Source organism: Uloborus diversus, chromosome 5, assembly GCF_026930045.1.
Source record: "Uloborus diversus isolate 005 chromosome 5, Udiv.v.3.1, whole genome shotgun sequence".
Classification (NCBI taxonomy): domain Eukaryota; kingdom Metazoa; phylum Arthropoda; class Arachnida; order Araneae; family Uloboridae; genus Uloborus; species Uloborus diversus.
The window spans coordinates 126,515,568-126,538,387 of NC_072735.1; positions in this window are offsets into that span (position 1 = coordinate 126,515,568).

Sequence of the window (22,820 nt, forward strand, 5' to 3'; positions counted from 1 at the left end):
ATCGTCTCTCTCACTTAAAGTAGTTCAATTAGTTTGAATTATTTCAAACCATTGAAATGATTACTTCAAATATAAATGAAGACGCTGTTTTTAAATATAAACAACTTGAAAGGAAAAAAAAGAGAATAAGTTAGGGTTTTTCTTTAGCATCATAAATGAGATCAGCATCAGTTTTTATAAGTGCAACTGAATTCCAGTCACTTAAAGTCAAATAGTTATCTGCACTGAAATTTATTGTAGGAATCTTAAATTCTTAAAAATAGTTATCGAGTTTAGCCAATTTTTCCCCTTAAAGCTGTATTTTGTGTAACTTCTTTAATCTACTAACAAAATGTTTGGACTCTCCACTTGCTATCCCACGCACCTGTTAAAACCTTTCTCACACTTTTTGCCGCTAAACCTATTTCTAAAAATTCCTGTTATCTTTTTTCTGGAGATTCTATTCTCTTCTATCTATTGCATCCGTATTAATTACCATCTATATAAATTTGGCTTTTTCTTTAACTAGCTTGGCGACTACTAACTCTCTAATTTTACATTCAGTATCCTGAGAGTTTTTGTTAGGGATCATTACTGTTGTTTCCTTCCTCATTTTAATTCGTGCTGCTTTTTTTTGTGTGTGTGTTTTCCCATGGGTATTAATGGAATAACTTTGAAGTTTCTGATTATTCAAGTGAGTCCTTTTTCTTTTTTTTTTTGAAATTAAATTATCCGGTACCCCGGCTGAGCTACCGATACGTATTTTGTTACTTTTTTCGTTATATGTGGTATATTGGTATATAATCGGCTTTACACATAAAAACTAAATAAAATATTTTTTGATTAATTTTTTTTGTAGGCATGATTTTTTAATTTCAGATAATTTTAGTTGTTTTTTCTTTCAGAATACTGATTGCAATACCGATTTACCGTAATACCGAATACCGGTATTTCCAGCAATTTTTCAATTTCGTATAACCGGTATTTGCTGAGGTAAAATACCGGTATTATCGGGATTAGCTGAAAATGATAAATAGTTTCAATTATAGAATTTTCAACCGAACTTATTGAATGTCTACTTGTATTTAACATTTCCTCTCCATGATACAGAACCAAAATCAGTCTATTGGTGTAAAAATTTGGCTTCAAAAGCACGAACTTATAGAACACCATTAAACAAAAGGAGTGGGAAGATTGCAAAATAATATTTTCATTACTAGATGGTGAGATGAATCGCATTTTTGTGAGTTTTTGTGCACATGTTTTTATTTTTTCTATCACTTTGATTACTCACTTTCCCTTTTGTGAAAGTTAATTTTAAGTGCCAGTTTGAGTTTATGAATTTTGGAAAAAAAACTTTTTCTTGATAGTAAAACAAACGGTTTTTGTTTTCACCGTTATTGGTTTGTTGTCATGCCTCGCTTTAAACTTAGTAATATAATATTTAGAAATTATTTAGTACCTTGAAAATTTGCATCGAGGTTAAACATAATCATTTGAAACATATTTTCAGATATTTACACAATTAGGTTGTTTCCTTCAGTGAAAAGTGTAACTTTTAGTCACTGAAATCGATAGAATAATAAAAATCATGGAGCGACAAAAAAAAATTTAATTTTCCCCAATGCTTACTTTTTAATTATTTTTTTTTTAATTTCTGATTTTGAAAATAAGGCGTAACAAATGATGTACGTAAAGTGGGGATACTTGAACCCATGAGAAAAAAGTGTTTAAAATCCGTCCTGGTTTATAAAAACTTAATGTATAGACTCAAAAACTTTCTCCATGACAGATAGCAATACTAAGTAGAGGCTGGAGCTTGAAACAAAATGTCTGCTATTCCCGCCTTTCTCTGATTGAGGTTACGATTGCAAGTTGTCTAAACAGTTGTTTTTAGTGTTTGCAAACTTTCACATGTAAGTTCATGGAAACACCTAATATCATCAAGGTCAAGATAGTTTTACGTTAGCATTCTATATTTTAATAAAATAACAGTGTTTTAGGGTAATAGCTATATAATTAACACAGCAACTAGTATAAGTTAGAAAAAATGCACTGGTTGCCTTAAAATGGGGCTACTTGAACCCAGCGTTTAAGCAGTTCCAGACCACATTTCATCACAAAATTATGTTAAGTAAGGTTTTTAAGAATTTAAAATAACGATGTTAGTTACTATTTATACCCGTTTATTTGCAGATCTGGGTATAAAAAGGGTCTGAAAGTAAAAGAAAACCCCTTGAAGTAGGAAATAATGCGGATTATTAAGAGGAAAAATTACAATTGTGTTCAGATTTAACTAATTCCGGAGAAATGCCTTAGAGAGTGGTATCAGTCCATTTTGACTTAAGTATATCAACTCTAAAAAAATAAAATAAAAGATTGTTCACAAAACAAGCCAGGTCGTGCTGTAGTATTTAGTAGCGAGGAAAAGCAAGTATTAAATAATATCAGAGAAAATAAATCCACCCAAGCCATAAATTGAGGGGTTTTCATTCTTTCTAATCTTTAAATAATGAGCATTTCAATTGCTTTTAGTTGTATAGTTAGATTATATTTCGATTTGAGGAATTACGTTTGCTAAAAACGATGTTTTTATGCATACGTTGATTTTATATTAATTCATATAAATAATTTGCAATTTATATAAATAATTTTCTCACTGGAATGTACGTTTTGAGTTTTCATTTAAATCATTGGTCCTTCTTGATACCACTACTTGTTTTACAGCTTTTTCTAATGCATTTACTGAGTGGGACCAAGAAGCTACAGCGCAGGGCTACTTGAATCCAACTTTTAAAAATAGAAAACAATATAAATAGTTAAAATTGTTGTTTAAAAAAGGCTAAAAGTGGTAGCTGAACATCTGAAAAAATAGGAAAAGCAAGGTTATCAGTTCACATTATGGAGTTAACCAAAAATTCAGTGTAAAACTGGCAAAAAATATAAAATTTCAGGTCCAAGTTTCCAATTCTTTACGATACTTTGGCTAATCCGTCTATCGCGTTTCCACATTATGATAACCAAGAAGCGAATTCAATATTGCCCTCTACGCTTGCTATCAACCGTACAGTTGCCAGTACATGTGAGTAGAGAATCGAATTAAAAATTGTGATCTGCGAATGGCATTTCATCACTTGTGATGTCATCGGCAGAAACATAAACAATTAAACCGCTCCGATTAAAATATTTTTTTTAATATTAAACTTAGTCAAATTATTCTAAAAAAGTTGTCAGATCTTACGCTTTTAAGCATGCTCTTTCAGAAAAAAATACATTTAAAATTTCAGAAACAACCCCATCATAATTGTAAAGAAATTTGGAAAGAATGCGAAAGCGAATAAGAGAAACAAGCAAGACAAAATTTAGTCAAGTTTATCGTAAATTTCCAACCAAAGGGATAATAATAAAAAATGAAACGCAAACCTCTCCCACTCGAGAGAAAATATTAGTATTGGAAAAGAATCGTCTCTCGGAATGAAATTACAACCAGCTATAAATCAATCAAAAATGAAAATAATTCACACAACCCAAAAGAAATACACACACAAAATGATTTTTCCAAAAATAACACGCAAGAGATAGAATTATCTGAAGATGAATGACTTCTAGACAATTAGAGGAGGTGTATCGGGCATTGTTAACAGTACCACCGACTTGCGTGAATTACGAAACATTATTTTCAAGTTTTGGAAAGTTGAGAACTAAATGAGTTTCAGGCTTAGATACAACTAAATAGATTCATAATGTTTTTTACTACTATTGATTTAAAATCATGACTTTTGTTTCTTCTTTTTAAGCCCCGAAACACAAAGGAAGGGGGGTTATAAGTTTGACGTGTCTGTGTGTCTGTTTGTGGCCCCCTAGCGCCTAAACGGATGTACCGATTTAGAAAAAAAAAAGTTCGAAAGGAGAGTTGATCAACAGTGTTCTTAGGTAGGTTGCATCTTTAGATGACATTAATTAACGAAGATATTAATTAAAAACCTCTATAAGGTTTTTCACGATTTTTACAGTGAAAACATATTTTTTTTTAAATTTAATACCAAAATAAAGATAATTTTTTCCGGGATTTATAGAATGTGTTTGGAACTTTCATGTTTCATAGAATTTGAACTAAAACGTTTTTTTAAAGCAGATTTTAATAACGGCTAAACCCTTATTCACGCGATTGATAACCGAATTCATTGTTGACCGACCAGGAAATAAAACGCAATGATTTGAAATTTTTATCTGTTGCCAGTTTCTATTTAATAGCAATAAATTACTTGACATTGATTTTTGATAATATAAGGCGTTTAAAAGGATTTTCAATTGTCCCTCTTGATTCTGCAGTTGTGACTCAGTCGGGATTTTTTAAATTTCTTTAATTATTTTTGTTCACATTACGTTTTAATAAATAATACAATTTTTGCACAAAACTATGAAATGTGGCAACAAAACAATATGTTTTCAAGCATTTTTTTGAGAAATTTCAAATACCAGTATTAATACCGGTATTCCGGTATCACGTTTTAAAAATACCGAATACCGGTATTGAAAATTTGGTCCGGTATTGCAATTCTTACTTAAAAATATAACTGATCTGATGAAACATTGTGAATGAACATGAGTCAGTCATGTGGAGAGATTATTAGTAACATTTAAAAATGAACGAAGTCATACAAATGAACGAGTACAATGAACGGGTCAAAACAATGAACGATCCTCTGATGAACGAGTCAATAAAAAGAACGACATTGCCCATCTCCAGTTTGAAGTAAATTCACTTTTAAGTGCGGGATTTATATTTGTCTAAAATTTTTCCATAGACGCTAATGTTGAGTTATTTCGAACTGTTCAATACTGATCGAAATATTGCTCAAATCTAAAAGTAAAATACGGGAATGAGGTGTTATCGAGGAGATCTTTCGAACAAACGGTCTATTCATTCAAAAGCTATTATTTGGGGGGGGGGGGGGGGGTCGACAGATAGATCGACGAACTGAGACAGACCGAGGGACATACATTTTCACCATCTCAAAACCCTTCTTTTCAATTTTTAATATTTCGATATTGTTTTCCTTATTTAATTTGTTTTTGACTTTTTTTTAAAAATACTTTGTGGAATTTTTACGATACATAAGGCCATCTTTCATGTTTTTTGTCCATTCATTGTTACTTTACCGAGAAAAAAGGCTAAAAATATCCCATAATACGTAATTCCCTGTAATAATACCAAGAAATTTGGCTCCTCTCGAAATGTGATATTATTAATCCAAGCAGTGTTATTCCCTGGGTGTTTTATTTCCGAAAAATGCATCTACATTTAAAAAGAAAAATAAAAACGTTTCGTTGCTTTTTTAAAAAGTGCTTCAAGACTTTTATTACGCGAAAGTTTTTTGTGAAACTATAAAAAGTATTTAGTAAGATTTCGTCTTACGCAAGAAAAATAAACATGAAAGTTTGTTATTATGATTAAATTTTCACTTCTAAAATATATTTTTCTCAATCATCAGCTTTGAGGTTTTTCTCTCACAAAATAAACAATTTTTATGGTTCTAAATTTTCCAAAACAAGATTTATGTACATTGTTTAAGAAAGCATGCTTTTGAACTAATACAATTTTTTTTCTTTGCTTTTGTTTTTGTTCATTCCAAAACTTTCATATTATCTATTAACAAAAGTAATTTTTTTTATAATTTCGGAGCAAAATCGTTTTAAAGGTTTAAACAGTTTGGAACCAAATCTAACTTTATTTTTGTTTCAAGAACGCTTTAAAATTAAATGTTTTATCGCTTAATAGCAAAATTCTTCTTTTGCTTTAAAATAAATATCGATTTTCTTTTTCTGAACAATTTGCTGTCAAACCAGCAAATTAACACCTACCCACAATTTTATTTTAAAACATTTATGGTACTGCAAACGCGGGCTACTTTAATCTTATGGTACTTCTTTGGTTCAAATGGATAAAAAGATATAACGTCCTCTGTCAACCTTCAGGGTGCAATTTTTTCCACATATTTTGACTGATTCCACTAGAGAGCATCCCAAACCACTCAGGTTTGCATACCAAGCAGTTCTATAGCTCTGTTCAAGAAGCAACACTAGCGGTTCTGCACTCCTTGTGCTAACATGTGCCTTCATAACCTCTCAAACTTCTCCATGTAGAAGCAGTTCTTCTATATCAGCCAAGAGTTTTTTTTAAGTACCTATTTACGAGCACTATTTAATACTCTATGCCGTAGTATAGTTGTATTTCTCATTTCTGTTTTTCTTTTATTTTTAAATTATTTTTTTATATTTTAAATTGACAATGACAACATATCTCTTTACCTAAAAATTACGACCTACTTTGGCGTAACGTAAAAACTTGAAAAAATCCGCCAGAGAGATTTAGAAAAGTAAAGAATAGCTAAAATTAAGATTATTAACAGGAAAAACACAAGAAAATACCTGGAATTCTCGGCAAAGAATAAAAAAGAGAGATTGCAGACTCAATTCACCAGGTCTCAGTTACATGGCTTAAAATTATGGGAAATGGAGAGGAATTAAAAGTTGCAGGAGGCTTAGAAAAAGGTTTATCTAGTTGCATCTGCATATTACAAATATCGTTAAATTTGTTGGAAAGATTATGAAATTTTATTATTGTAGAACGGAATGAGCTCAGGTTTCCAAAGATAGCTGTTAATGCGAGAAAAGAAAGAAGGGATTGTTGAGAGCGTGGAATGCACCAAAAAGTTTTGGAAGTGACCGAAAATTTAAGATCCTTTGTTTTACGAATGGTGCTGCCTCAATAAAATTATTCAACCACCAAAACTGATGAAAAGATGACTGTTCTCTGTCGGTAGTTTTTGAGACAATAACTAGGTTTGCACACACATTTTTAAACAAGAAGTTCTGTCTAGAAATATACGAGCCTACTTTTCCGTATACTCATACTACTTTCTAGTACCTGATCAATATTCTCAAAAATATCTAAAATCGCAAATTGTTTCAAACATATTTTTTTAATATTTTAAGCTAATTTCTAGGAATAAAATATTCCTCACTCATCTAAAAAAATTAGATGCGTAAAAAAAAGAAATAAATAAATAAAAAAATTTAAAAAAAAAAAAACGAACAAATAAAATAGCAGCACCTTTTAAACAAAGCAGCTAATACACTTTTTTCCATTAAAAAAAATCTTTAATGGCTTTTAAAACGAAAAAATAATAATTAAAATTAATAAGCTCATTAAAATAAATACATCATATCAAAAATAAAAGTTTGTTGTTCCCCTGTTGACAAAAATAATTTTTTTAATGAATTAATGCACTTTTCAAAATAAATAAAAACAATAAAATGTCAACTTAAAGAAATACTTTTCATTGTCAAAAAAACAAAAAAAAAAAATAATAATAATAATAATCGTCTGCGCATATCTTTATGTAGAAACATAAATGACTTCAAGTTTATTCCCCGAAAACTAAATACCTAAATTAAAACTTTAGCGTGAAAATAAAAAAAAAGTCATATCAACAATAACTATTTCGCAGTTAAAACCATAGCTTCGGAGTCGGAGGCAATATCATTTTGAGATAAAGGAGTCGGAGTCGAATATCCGAGAATCGGACTCAGTCATTTGTCCTCCGTGTATAAATTTTTGCCAAAGCTACGAAGTCAAGAGTCGAAGTCGGGGAGTCGGAGTCCGATTATTTCTTGGGCACTGGAGTCGGAGTCGGAGTCTGGTGCCCCTAAATTTTCGGAGTCGGAGTCTGGAGTCAAGAGCTATTTCCAACAAAATTTGTTTGAAGTAAATCCGCCTTCAAGTACGGAATCTATATTGACTTTCAGTTTCCCCGTAAGCGCTAATGTTAAGGGATTTGAACTGTTCAAAATTAAGCGGAAAATTGTTCAAATCAAAAAGATATTTTATATTCAAGTTTTTTATCAAAAGCTTTTTCCTACAATGTTTATTTGAAGCAAATTCGCCTCACAGTTCGAATTGCCTTGAATTTCTCCGTAGGCGCTAATGTTAAATTTTTTTGAACTGTTCAAAATTGAACAAAAAATAGTTCAAATCAAAAAGTCAAACATGGGAATGAGGTGTCCTCGCCGAGATCTATCGAACAAAAAAAAGTTTGTTCGAATCGGACTATTAATTCAAAAGGTATTAGCTGGGGACAGACAGACCGACAGACACCGACAGACATTTCCCCCCATCTCAATACCTTACTTTCCAATTTTTAATTTTTCGATATTTATTTAATTATTTTATTTATTTTTGACTTTTTTTTGTTTTTTCGCGATATTTTTAAGATGCATTAAACCTTCTTTCATGCTTTTTTCTTCTTTTTCTGACTTTTACTGGGAAAGTAGACTAAAAAATCATATTAATAATTTTCCTTCAAACAAGTATGTGTGACTCAAACTTCTTTTAAATGTATTTTTCATCTAAATAAATAGTTGTTAGTATGAACACACGTATTTCTTTGACTCTAAATATTTCTACAGTGATTTTAAATAGAGAAAACCACTTTGTGCCAAAGTAACCCAAACGCAAGGGTAACATTGGCCGAAATAAAAAACACTAATAAAGGGTAAAAGTACTTGGAAATATACTGATCACTATTCAAAAATTAGATTGAGAAACATCCAGATGTGTAAAACAAATTTCCACAGCTTGGAAATATGAATAGTTACAAAATTATTATCAGAAAAGAATGAGGAAACTTAAAAATCTGAGCCAAAGTAGTCCGCATTTACGGTACTATTAAAAACTTACTTTCGGACCAGGACAGTAAAACAGTTTTCACGGAAATGTGCTACGGAATTACAATTTATTACATTACAGAATCATCTAATTAAAAAACGTAAAAAATAATTACAAAAATATTTTTTTTTTCATATTGAATCAAACTTGCACGACCAGAAGATGTCAACCGGTTTTGATCATTTTTCTTTTCTTTCTTTCTTTTTTTTGTCTATATAATTAGCAGCTTTTCCGCACCTTACAACTTAGAAGAAAAATCAATTTTCTCCGGCCCACCCCTAGTGCTAAGCCTCTAAATTGAGTCACATCGAAATGAACGTAGAACATTTTTGTTTATTTTTCGCGTAATTTAGATAGACTCATTTTGCTTGGCTGTTTGCTACTTCCATCACAAACGTGACCAGTCAGTTGTTGCTCTTCTTTTCATTCCATTGTTTTCCAGATTACTTACCTTCTTTTTACTTTTTAAAAGTGTCTTCTTTCAGAGATTTTTAAAATTTCTTTTTCCGTTTTGGAATTGGACAGGTGTTAAAAAAGAAAGGAGAATTAAAATTTCCATTTGAAATTTATTTAAAATTACTGCTCATCTGCCCCATTTACATCATTCAAATTTGCTGTATCAATGTAGAGTAACAGTAGAGTAGGACGCTTTGGAACTGTTATTATAATTCTTATTTACCATGTAATGTCTCCCTCCCCGCCCGACTCTTCATTTCGGAAACCGCTTTTGATTTAAAACGAATTAACTGTCAGTGTGCCTTCTCATGCTATTTGAGTTATAATGATCTGTGGGCATCTGGTCTCAAGAATCTGGGTATTATTGAGACGCCAGCTTCCATTTATTTATGAGTTCGTTGGTCTTGGAGGGGGGGAAAATGATTTTCCCTGAGAAGTAAGAGAGGGGCAAGAGAGCAGGCGACGGCAGGGAGCAAATACAGCGAGCTGCCCAAATGCTCACAGAGAAAACAAACAATAATATGTGAAATGATTATCTCGGAAGAGATATTGTAAATATGTAAAGTATGATGAATAGTAAATTAGTCTGTGTGATCTTTGTTGGTATTTTGCTCATACTATTTGCGAAATCGTTTTGAAAAAAAAAAAAAAAACAGCAAGCTTTTCACAAAGATATCACAACCATAATGCTTTCATACTACCCTACATGTTAGAACCATTCTTAAACTTTGTATTAACCTTCAAAAATTTAAAAAATAAATCTCTCCTCAGAGACTCACCCGACCGTTTAAATCCTACCCGAGAGACAGCCAACGGGAGTCGTTGGGGTGCATGTACGCATGAAGTAATCAGATGGGGGGGGGGGTATGAAGCCCCCCGTGTCATTAAATTTGTTTAGAGGTGGTGGGGGTGTTTTTTGGGCATACGTTTCTCCTTTCCGGAGAGGGGGAGTTCTAATTTTAGGGGAGGGCTTTGTTGCACGAGGACGGTGAGCCATTGCCCTTGAGGGGGGAGGGGTGCCCCTGGTTCTTTGGTTAGTCAAATTTATTCTTAAGATTTGGTTCTTTACAAGCTAAATAAATTTCTTCAGTTCAATAAAAGATTGTATTCGAGAAGAAATCATTTAGTTGTACTTACTGCCCCTTAACTAAAATTACTGCTAGTAAGACTTTGCATTACTAGTAGTACGACTATAGTATTTACATATCAGTGTGGTTCACTAAAATTACTGCTAGTATGACTTTATATAACTATGCAACTGTTAGTATGACTATAGCATTTACATTTCAGTTTGATTGATGGGTTTTTCTGCTTGGCTATCCATTGAAAATGGATTTAAATACGTTCTTCAAAAGAGGTCAAAGACGATAAATGCAAAGCTTCAAAAAAAGACTCAAGTTTCCATATAAATGGAAGCTCACCTTTTTAGAAGTAATTAAAAGCGTATTTATTATTTTTATGGAACCCCATTTCATTAATATTTTTATATTACGTCTCTTACTGCTGACATTTTCCTTGGTTTTGTTCTTATTATGGATGATGGAAAAAATTATTACGTTCGCCGTATATTCACATAAGGCGTACTGCTCTTTATTATTTACTAGCTGCGTCGCCCGGCTTTTTACGGTATATCTCGCAAATAAAAGTTATATTAAGTGGCGTTTGTTCAACAATCAGGCTTGAGCAAAAAAAAAAAAAAAAACCCTGTAAAATTTCTCGACAGATCGCGGAAAAAAACTAAACAGGATATATTTTAAAAATTCCACGATTATAGAAAAGGCCTCAAAACAAAAGCAAGAATTTTATTTAATTTCAGCCGAAAAAAAATGGCAACAGAATTATCTTCTCAATGATTTTATTCACGGTAATTAAAACTGAGCTCGAGGCTGAAGATAAATTTCCGATTTATTGTTGATGTTCTTTGACTTAAAAAGGCTTATAACTTTTCTCCTGGTGATTTTAAAGCTTTGGTTGTTTTGAAATTCGAGGGAAATAAATCAAATCCATGGGTAATTTTCGGAGCGTTTAAACGAGAGTGAAATAAAAAAAAACCCGGATAATTAGGTCGGGTAGAAATAACCTCTTAATGTTATATTTGGGTCTTTAAATTAAATTTTGGCTTTCGAAAGTCCCTCCTCTTCTACGTTCCTTCTCGGGTGCCCAAGTACCTCCCTATTATATTTAGTCGAGATGGTTGTAAGTTTGCTGTGCTCTCCAGAGCTCAATATTCGAACAAAAAATCTGCCATTATTTTCCAAAGATAACGTCCTTTGAAGGGCTTTATAAGCAAAAAAAAAAGAAAATGAAAAATTTCGTATTGTGGCACTTTTTTTCCCAAACGAGCGATATAAAAATTCAGACACAGAATAATTCTATATTTATTACTTATATAGATTCCTTACTATTGTTAAATCAAGACACATATATTTTAATTGTAATATCTTTTGGCAAATGTAAAATGTTTAATTGTAACAAAATAACGTGAATAAAAAATTCAAAGTATACTGAGATTGAAAACAAGTAGTGTTTTCGGATCAAACTGTTTTTTTTTTACGAAAAAAATTGCTTTTGCATCACTCATTCCCTTGTATTCAATTTTTATATAATGTAAAAAAAAGACAAAAACTTCTTATTAAATAACTATTTGTTCATTTTTTTCTTTTTTTGCATGTTACTGTCGTAAGAGATTTCTTTAGTTTTCTAACTGATATTTTTAGATAGTTATTTGTAATATCAAACAACAATCAGAAACTTATGTATTCTGTTATTAGCTTAAAATCGTATTTTTGTTACAGTGACTCTATGAATAAATGATTTCCGTTGTAACAAAATTCAAGCACCTAAATCAATAAAACTTCCTCTTAACCTATGGGAAATTTTGAAATGGCAAGTTTGCCGTACTTAACAAAGAAACTTTCTTGGAAGTGTTCCACTTGTTATCGATTTTACATTTGAAAAATCTGCTCCCTATCTGCATTTTTTTCGGCGTGGAAAACGTGCTTTTTTAGTAATTTTTCCAATTCATTTCAAGAAATGATTTTTCTTTTCTTTTTTTTTTTTTGCAAAATTAACCTTGTCTAAAGATGTACTCTACTACACTGCTTAATGCACGAATGTTAATATTTATCCGTGAAAATTAAATTTGTTCTGTGATGCGCCATTTCTATGGGGCATAAACATCTGTAGCATAGCCGCCGAACATGTTTTTACATAACGTAATCCGTAAAATATTAAGTTCCTATTACTACACCGATCTAAAAGTACAAGTTTAAAGGGTGCTGAAAAAAAACCCCGACTGCATATCGTTAAATAGAAAAAAAAAAAAAAAAAACCAAGTAAGATTATATTCAGTAAATTACCGCCCATCAGCCAGGGCTAAAGCAAAAATACGTGAAAGACACCGCCAGCTCAGTCATTTCCAGCCGAGGACTGCAGTTTCGTGCTTATTAGCACTCATCAGCCCGGCATAGGAAAGTGACTGAGCTGGAGATGGAAAACCTCTTAAGGAAGCCAAGAGGGCGAAACAAACTGGTAGCTAATATAGAATTAGCAGACCAGACAAGTGACCGAAGCAATGGTTCGGTTCAACTCGAAGATTGAACGCGAGGCAAGGTATATTCAGTAAATTGCCGCCCATTAGCCAGGGCTAAAGCAAAAATACGTGAAAGACACCGCCAGCTCAGTCATTTCCAACCGAGGACTGCAGTTTCGTGCTTATTAGCACTCATCAGCCCGGCATAGGAAAGTGACTGAGCTGGAGATGGAAAACCTCTTAAGGAAGCCAAGAGTGCGAAACAAACTGGTAGCCAATATAGAATTAGCAGACCAGACGAGTGACCGAAGCAATGGTTCGGTTCAACTCGAAGATTGAACGCGAAGCAAGGTATATTCAGTAAATTACCGTCCATTAGCCAGGGCTAAAGCCCTGGCTAATGGGCGCCCTTGCCTATTTCTGCAAGGTTTAAGAGTCATATCTCCCCTTAAGGCTTATTGCAGTGATGTGATGAATTTAACTGAATGATTACATCATAAAAGCTGTTGTAACGTTTATTAAGTTATTTTTTGAGAAAGTAAAATGGTAGTAAAATGGTGTTTCATATGAGATCAATTCAGGTTTCCGTACACAAACCTGCACGTAATATATATATATATATATATATATATATATATATATATATATATATATATATATATATATATTATTCGCGGAATAGAGTGGCACGGTAACTGCGGATGAGCAAATTCGTTGGTAATCTGCAACATAGGTAACAACGATGCTAGTGTATGCAATAGCTTTAAAAGATGAATGGGATTGTTTCCTTCAGTCAAAAGTACTACTTTTAGTCACTGAAATTGATGGAATAAGCAAAAAAAAAAAAAAAATACATGGAGTGAGAAAAAATTTTCCTTTTCTCTACACGTAATTTTTAATTATTTTTTTTAAATGTCCGATTTCGAAAAATAGGCCTTGTCTTTATGACGTCACAAGTGATGTACTTTGGCGCATCTCCACTGACGCGCTGACTGTTTACGCTTCCTTTCTGCTGCGTTTCGAGGTTATGATAATTCAGTAGCGCATTAAATATTGCGCTCTCTGCTAATGACATCAGTGAATGGCATTTCATCATTAGTGATGTTATGCGCAGAAGCGTCAACAATGCACCGTTTAAAATTAATTATTTTTATAAAACATTAAACTTTGTCAAATTATTTAAAAAATGATTAAATCCAATGTTCTTAAGCATGCTCTTTTGAAAAAAAAAAGCTTTAAATTTCAGAAACGACCCCATTGCATACATTTCAACGAGCTAAAATGATAAAGTTGTTTGTAAAAAGTGCAAGCAAAAGTTAAAAAAGGGTCGCTTATTATTTCAAACAGATTGCACTTATACGCGAGCAGATTAACTACAACAGATCAAGCTAGGTTACATCAAAAACGCATGGGGGATGGGGGGGGGGGAGCAGAACTTTTTTTCGTGACTGCTCCGATCACTTGTTCCCCGCGCGTAATACTGTAGATCCAAACAACAGAAAGTAGTGTCTAGAACGAAAGTCTAAAAATCAGTTTTCATTTTCATATTATCTTAAACCAATCAGCTTCCTGATTGGTTTAAAAAAATTTCAAACCCGGGTTTCGGTGCTTTACCTTAGTCTAGAATTGACTGGTTGAATACCAACTATCATTTATCCACATAATCAAAACTGCACTTTATCGGCAGTGGATATTAAATGAAAGCATTCATCTGTATTATTTATGTAGTTGTTTATTTTTGGTTGTAGTAGTGTTATTTTAGGTAGTTGGCTTAAAAAATCTGATTACAGAGAATATAATTTATTGGAAACCATCAAATACATATTCTCTTTTTTTTTTTTGAAACTATAAGCAATCTGATTTACAATTTGCTTAGGACAGCAGATCTCCTAGTACTTTCATTAGTTTCTCTCCAAGAGAACCAGTTTTAAAAAACAACATTTTAATAAAGACAAATTTCTTTTTTACAAATGTCCTTATATCTATTGGTAATGGTTTAAGGGCATTATATAAAATACAATTTCAACCATTTAACAAAAGTAACAAAACATCATGATTCAAATATGTTCCGATTATTCATGGAGCATGATTTGAGCAATAATTTACTAAAACATAGTTTACAAAGCCCTGAAAAACTTAAACTAAAATTTGGAATGAAACTGTTAGCTAAAGCATCCATTTGTATCACTTTGTCAAGGCAGTTTACTAAAATCAAACAGTTCGAGAGTTATTTTAAAGATTTCTTTTTCCGTAGAATGTTCTCGAAACACGGAGCGATGGATCATTTCTGGATACATTTCTTTGAAATAAAATTGCTTTAATCTATCTTCTAAAAACTTTCACCAAATCTGAGGGGATTTGTCTGCAAAGCATTCCCCCGAGAAAGTATTTTGCAATGTAGTATATCTCTTTTTCGAACGTCTACCGACAAATCAGAACATTTTTCCTGAAATCGTTTTTGCCGGTGATATATTTCGAATCACGTACTTAAGGGAAAAGAAGAAGAAAAAAATTCCATTAAAAGTAGAGAAAAAAGGAAGTGGTTGGACGGTGAAAGTGTTCAGTTCATAAGCTGTTGAGTAAAGACCTATTTGCACCATTTTATTTACTAAAAAGACAGAGGATGGATTTAATCTCAATTCAGATATCAGTAGAGCGCTTGAGTTTTGAAATGAGAGAAAAAAAATAGTTTATCATCAAGTCCATAAAATATTAAAAATGGTAATAAGTAACACAATAGTATCTTTCTCTGAGATTTTATGCATTAAGGCATTAAAATATTTGAATTTAACATAATCTTACGCTTTTTTTTTCATTCGATTGGACTAACATTTTCCCCAAAATACATCTAAATTACCAGTAAAGTTTATTCAGGCTACGTTTTAATGTATTTTTTCAATTAAAACTCGCGTATAAAGTTGGTAAAGATTCCTGCTTTTTTAATCCGTTGCACAAATGAAAAATTTTGGAGTATATCTTTGCACTTTATTTCTGGAATTAAACGTTTTGATTTTTAACTGTGATATATTCGAATATAAGGATCCATTACACTAGTCAACAGAAAAGAACTTTTTTTCTGCATCCTGGTTTTAAAGAGTCAATTCCTGTTAATTTTGAGTCAAGAAAAAAATGTATACGGTAGTGGATTTTTTTTAAAAATTAGTCTTGTGTTTTCAAGATACTTAAAAGCTCACTGGAGCCGTGTGGTTCAGAAACCACACATTGATTTAAAGATAATTTCAAAAAAGGAAAAAAAAATCTTATGCAATAAATGTTATTAAATAGTTCCTGTTTTATTAAACAATGCTTATTTTTTGGAAAGCAGTGGTTGCTTTTAGCCTATTGCTGTAAACGCTTCATTTTCGATTGCTTTTTATACGTCAAAGAACGACCATCTCTTGTAATAGTTTATCAGCATTTGGCGAGCATTAACTCAGCCCAACGACCCTGATATCTGAGTCCCATTGTAAAGATATCTTGGTGAAACCTTTCCTCATGCTCACTGTAGTTTGTAAACAAAATATCCTGGAAGAAGTGAAAAAAATAGAGTTTCAGAGACGCATTATTCATCAATGGTCACAGAGCTTCCGTAGGGATTGTTTGACCATCTGTTTTTAGTGCTCGTCTTCTCTGCTGCTTAAAAATATGTGTAATACACCCTTAAAGGCTTCTTGGGTGTTTTTCTCTCCCCTCGCATTTTTTTTTTTTTTCAAAAGCAGTGATTTTTCATCACTGCGCGCATTTGAAGGGCCGTGAAACATTCTCTCCTTAACCTTAACTTCAACATATCTTGGTATTGGAAAATTGTCTTTGTTCACAGCTTTCACGAAGTTCTTCCTTATTTCCAGCAGAATTAGTATGGATGGAAGTAGAAATGGGTGGACTTACAAAAGGCTGATTTTGGGCATTTCTTTTCCCAGAATTTAAATGTCTTGAAGTACATTTCGGTTTCCATGTAGTGAGATTTTCTCTCCCAACCTGGGGTCGAAGTTTAGAAGAAAGTCTGTCCCGTGGGGGTGTTTCTATCTGCCAGGAAAAAAGAGCATTGGTGAGAATTCTCTATCCAAGTTGACCCTGTACCTTGAAAACCAGAGCTTTTATCAACTTTTTATGGTGATTTTCGAGTTTAGCGAGGCAAAGTATTTCGGAAAAAACTTTTTTTTTGTAGCTGGATGCATTTTTGGTGTTGACTAGTGCTATGTTTCATAAAATGAAGTATCAACTTCCTAAAAAGTTTTTTTGTATTCAAAACATAATGATTTGTACGCAGTGCAGACGCGACGATTTGTTCACATCCGTAACACGTACAGATCATTATTTTTCAACTACAAACTTTTTAAAGAAATTTGATACTTTATTATATGATACATAATGGTCATTTATAGTCCAATATTTAAAAACAAAAAGCCAAAGTTTTAAAAGTTCATGGAATGAAGAGCAATACGTAATATATATATATGTTACGGCCAAAGCCCGAAGTCGGGCAGTTCGCGAATTGGCCAGCTAATTCGCGAACTGGCCAACATTGCTGAAAACTTACCGGCCATAGCCCGAAATTTTTTTCATTTCGGCATTTGGACAGATAATTCGCGAAGTGGCTATGGACTAGAGGTGCGACATCGATAGCAAAACATCGATGTTTCAGAACATCGATATTGGAAAATTAAAACATCGATGGTATTGATACATTGACCAAAAAACATCGATGTTTTAAAACATCGATCTTTTTGTCAATATTTAACATACATTTTTTAATATACTACGAAACAATGCTTCATAGATGATAATCTCTAACACATGTTTCTTAATGGATCAGGGAATTCTTTTGGCACTGCGTCTAATTTAAGCAATACAAAAGAATACGAACACCACGAATATATCGAAACTACTGAACCGCAAGCCATGAATACAATTTAATAGGAAAAATCTAATCTATAAATCTATAATCTTGGTATTATAATAAGACAAAAAAAAAATATATTAAGACATGCAACAATTAATACAAGCTAGTTAAATCTAAGAAAAATATATCATAGCACTTACAGTCAGTTGAATGATGAGAAAGAGTTGTACAAATTGAGATAAAAATACAAAACTAATTCTGACAATTATAATTAAGAGCAAGAAATATGTTTTGCACTGTCAGTGCTATATAATTAATACAAATTTTGAGTAATAGATGGCTTGTTGGGGGTAGACACCGGGCGGATACAAGTGGGGGGGGGGGCATAACCCTTCCCCCAAACCCCAAACCCGCAACAGTATTTGAATGTTTGCTCGAAAAAATAAAAAACTTGATCGAAACCGTAAGAAGTGGATGCAAGGAGTGGGGGGATTATGGGGGTCATGACACCCCCTCCCGATTTTTTTTAAGGGGAGAGGGGTATTAACTGTCACTTTTCTATTTATAGCATATGTATTAAAAATATGTATGTATAATGAAAAGTAACAAAGAAGTTTCTGACGCCCGTTTACCCGTTTGCTTTTTATATGCAACAAATTTAATCAACGATAGTTTTTGTAAAACCATATCCTAAGCTTCAGGCATCGCTTCAATTGATAAAAAATTCGAGTCCGTAAATGATTTTTTCTTCTTTTTAATTTTTTTTTATGTTAAGTCCATGTAGATTATAATTTCTTTCTGTTGTAATTTTGAGATAGTTTAGTTTTTAGTCGTGCTGAGTTTATTTTTAAATGTTTTGCAAATGGTTTATCAGTTTAAATCAATCAGTGTTTAAGATTTAGTATCGCGCAAGAAATGTAAAATTTGAGTGTCGTAGTAGCGCAAAACCCCATTATACATAGGTTCTCGCAGGGGTGCCCACAAGGGGAGGGTCATGGGGGTCATGATCACCCCTAAAACGTCGACAATATTATCCGTTCACATTGTATTTAAACACTTTATAGATAAAATGTAAATGATTTCAGTTTTTGTTTCAGTTTTTGAATTATTTTTAAAAGTAAATACTTGAAATACTACTTCTTTTAATTATTTATAAAATTAATTCGTGAGGTTTTTGTCCTATTAGGTGTCATATTCCTGACTGATGCGGTATTTTTTAAACACCTAAGCAGTTTCAGAAATTTTTCATACCAAGAACTATAAATTTATTCATGGGGGAAGCGAGGGGGGGTCACTCTTTATCATGAACCCCCTAAAAGGGTAGTCTGTATTAGTCCCTGGGTAGACGATAAGTAACCCCCAATAGTTGGTGTTTAAGCGCATTTCTCTTTTGCTGACTATTCCACCAGGCAGAGAAAAACTCTTTCCGATGAAACAAAAGTCGCCATCACAGTCAAATACTTTTACACAATTTTTAAGAGTTTTGAATTTTTACTGTTATAATGCTCACCGTAGTAATATATAGGATTTTACTTTAGTTTAAAAATTGGAGCCTTAAAATCGATTGTATGTTCTGGCAATAGACTACCTGTGTCGAGTTCTTCCAATAGCTTTGACCTCTTCCTCACCCTCCAGTTATCAGCTATCTTGTAGTGATCTTCCCCAAAATCCTCCTTTACACAGAAAAATCAATCTTTTTAAAATGGCGTAAAAAAAAAAAAATTAAATGGAGCAATTCCATAAGTAAACTTAATTACCTAGTGAGAAAATTGGAGCAAATTTTACTGTAATTTTCAATTAAAATACAAAAACATCAACATCGAAAATACATCGAAACCAAAACATCGACGTTCCAAAAACATCAATGGGTCACCCCTACTATGGACGATCGACCGAAGTACGAAGAGACTCAGACCCAGAAAAGACCCAGATTGTGTTATACTGTTTAGCATTTTAAAATGAGTACTTCTGTGGACTGTTTTTTTTTTTTTTTTTGAAGTACCCTAGTTTCAGAAAGGAGTTCAAGTATAAGGGATACCTCTGTGTTAAAAATGAGCTAATAATATAGAAAATATGATCTCGTGTTATCCTGCTGTTATATTTACCCGAGAGAGATCGAGCACGTAACAGTGAAGAAAGAGACTGCGCGGGGTGAATGAGTCACCCCAACCAGTTTTATCTAAAATTTTCTACAAATCATCCTTTTATATCTTTTCATAATCTTTACGTTTACTTTTGCACGACATTATTCAGAGCACAAAGCAATATAAATGCAAAAAGAGACCTAGAGAACGCAAAAAGAAGCTGATTAGAATGAGAAATTTCGAAGAGGTAACAGTGGCGTGGGGAGAGAGAGTCACCTCATTCCCATTTGAATTCCAAGAAATGACTACTGTCAGCGCAAAAAGAAAAGAAAAGTAACACTTTACCTACCAAAGGAACTGTCAGCTAGGAGGATACAAAAAAAGTGCTTGATTACAGATTATTATTTAACCTGCGACAGGTGTTTGAATAAGACTGGCGTGACTGTGTGCCCCGCGCGATCTTTCTCGGGTTAAAGCCATAATAGATATTATTCAGTGAAAGTATATGATGTAACAACGTGATATTGTAAGAAAGATTACATTTTCGCCCTTTAAATGAGCGAATAATATCTTAAATCGATGCATTGTGTTAAGTGTGCGAATGCAAAGTTAAATTAAATTAAGGACGACGGGCAGACTTTTTCTGCTCCATAGACCTAATTTTAAAGATTCTAGATCACACTGTACTAAGAAACATCGCTTCAAAGAGTTTTAAATTTTTTTGCCAAGCCTCAATAATAAGACTTCATTCAGACAAATATAAAGACAAAAATAGTTTTGTTGTTAATAATATTTAAGACATTTCTTTAATGTAGTGTTTTGTCGAAATTTCGCTACATGTCCTTATTAATAATTTATACACATTTATTTTAATTTACTCTAAGTATTGTTCTTTTTCCTTTGTAAAACATTTTGTATTTATACGAACCAACATTTCGGAGGAGAAAGCAATCTGGAAAATTTAGCATATTTTCCTTACTTTTTTTTACATTTAGGAAAAGTTGTTCTTATTGTCAAAGTATTTATTTTAATTTTTTCTTTTTTTTCAAACGTTTTTACGCACGTTTTTAGGTTAACTTGATTGTGTGTTTTTTAATTGATTTTCTTCTCGTCTCGCTGATGTATTTGTAATGCGGATTTTAATTCAAAACTTTTTATTCTAGAGGATACGGAATGATCATTTATATAAATAGTGTTGAGTATTTGAACTAAATTCTTTTTTTTTTTTTTTACTGAGGATGGAGGAGCGAGTTCTTCCTTTTTTTTATATATACAATGTGTTTTTAATTACCTTCTTTTTTTCTGCGAGGAATGCGAGAGAGCGGGATCATCGTTCAAATGCTTTCGTAAGAAAGGTAGTATTGCTAATTGATCGGAGTTCGTCTCGCTCGCTAATCGACTAGGTCACGGTAGCGTGATTACTTAGCGAATTTGGAGAAAAAACTACAGAGATTTTTCGTTATTTCACATTTTATAGCAACTGTTTATGTAATTTAATATCTTTTTTATTTCTCGAAACATTTTAAATTGCAGGTTTTTTTTTTAGGTTTTCTTAAAGAGAGTACGCATTTTAGTATAAGAAAATGATTATTTTGCATCAGAAAGGTGAGGAGGGAGGATTTTAATTCATTCAAATAACTTTCTTTAAATTCTTAGCACGGAATCGGCATGCGGGTATAGCTCGTAATTAATAAATGCTCTGTCATAATTTTCGAAATGGCATACCGCACCAACGCAACGGTGTGAATAGCCTGTGGGTACAGAATAATCGCAAGGACTAGGCGTAAAACATGCTAAATTTCCCCTCTTCTCTATCTCGTTTTTAAATTATTAATTATACACAACTGAAAGCATTAAAAAAAAGTGTAGTTTCTCAAATCTCTAACTTTCTGATTCTAGCATTGCATCTTTCAAGGGGAAAACATTCAGACATGGATATTTAATTATTTCTATATGGAAACAAGTCTATGCTATTCGTGCAATTAGTCACTTCCAAAGCTTGTATTGCCGACAGTTAAATTGCTATATTTGGATTATTGTCACTACTTTATAGCTAATTCTTTAGTCATGATTGATTTTGACTTGAAGATTTCCCTGAGACGTGGTTTTGCAGAAATTCTTTTGAAGTTTTCAAAGAAATAGAATTTAACTATCATCCATCCACCGTTATTGGGGGGGGGGGAGGGTGGTAGAGGGATTTTAAATAGAACTCTGGGGAGATGAGCACACACGAAGGAATGGAAACATCGACATATGTGAGGCGTCAATCTTAAATCTATCATAATCATTTCGAGCTTTGGCCAAGGATTCCCGGCCACTCCACAAATGGCCAGCCAAAGTAGAAAATACAACATTAATTGCAAGTATTTCGGGCTTTGGCCAAATCTCTTCGCCGATACGCGAATTAGCCAGCCAATTTGCGAACAGGTCAAACTTCGGACTTAGGCCGTAACATGTACAAATATATACGTGCGAAAATGTCCCGCCCTTGCAAATGGGATTGAGTATAGTGTACGATTATCACTCGTTTTTTTCAAATCTACGCTGACAGTAAAAAAACATGCAAAATGTTTAATATATTCATTTTAGTTTTTCGTCACGCATAAACTATTTGTTCTGTTTGAGAAACGAACACCAATTTCATTCGAAAACATAAATTTAATTGAAAATTTTAACAGAAACGGAAACACGACGACATTACACGAACTATTATGCATTCAACAGATAACTTTAGACCATGTAAAATTTCTGAAAGACATATAAAAAGGCGGACACGAATAATGCTACTTGATATTTAGGACTTTTGACTGAATTTGCGCAAACTTAGGCGAAGAAATCTATATTCTAACGAAAAATATTATCAAACGCATTTTAAGAACGACATTCAAATGATTCTAAACTGTACACTAATGCCACTAAAGCTTTCTAAACCGCTATATTATTGCAAAAGTGTAGTAAGCGTCAGAAAAATAAAAAATTATGTCAACGTTAACTATACATAAAAGTAGTTAAAGTTTTGAATACGATATCAAGCGGTCAATAAAAGACGTGAGCATAAAACTTATTTATCGCTTACAACGCTAATTCTATAAATTGACTCTTTATAATTAGCATGATTCCAATTACGTCTCTTGCATTACTATTAATATGTTATAGCTCATTAAGCACAAAAGTGTCGCCTGTCAGAAATTTCAG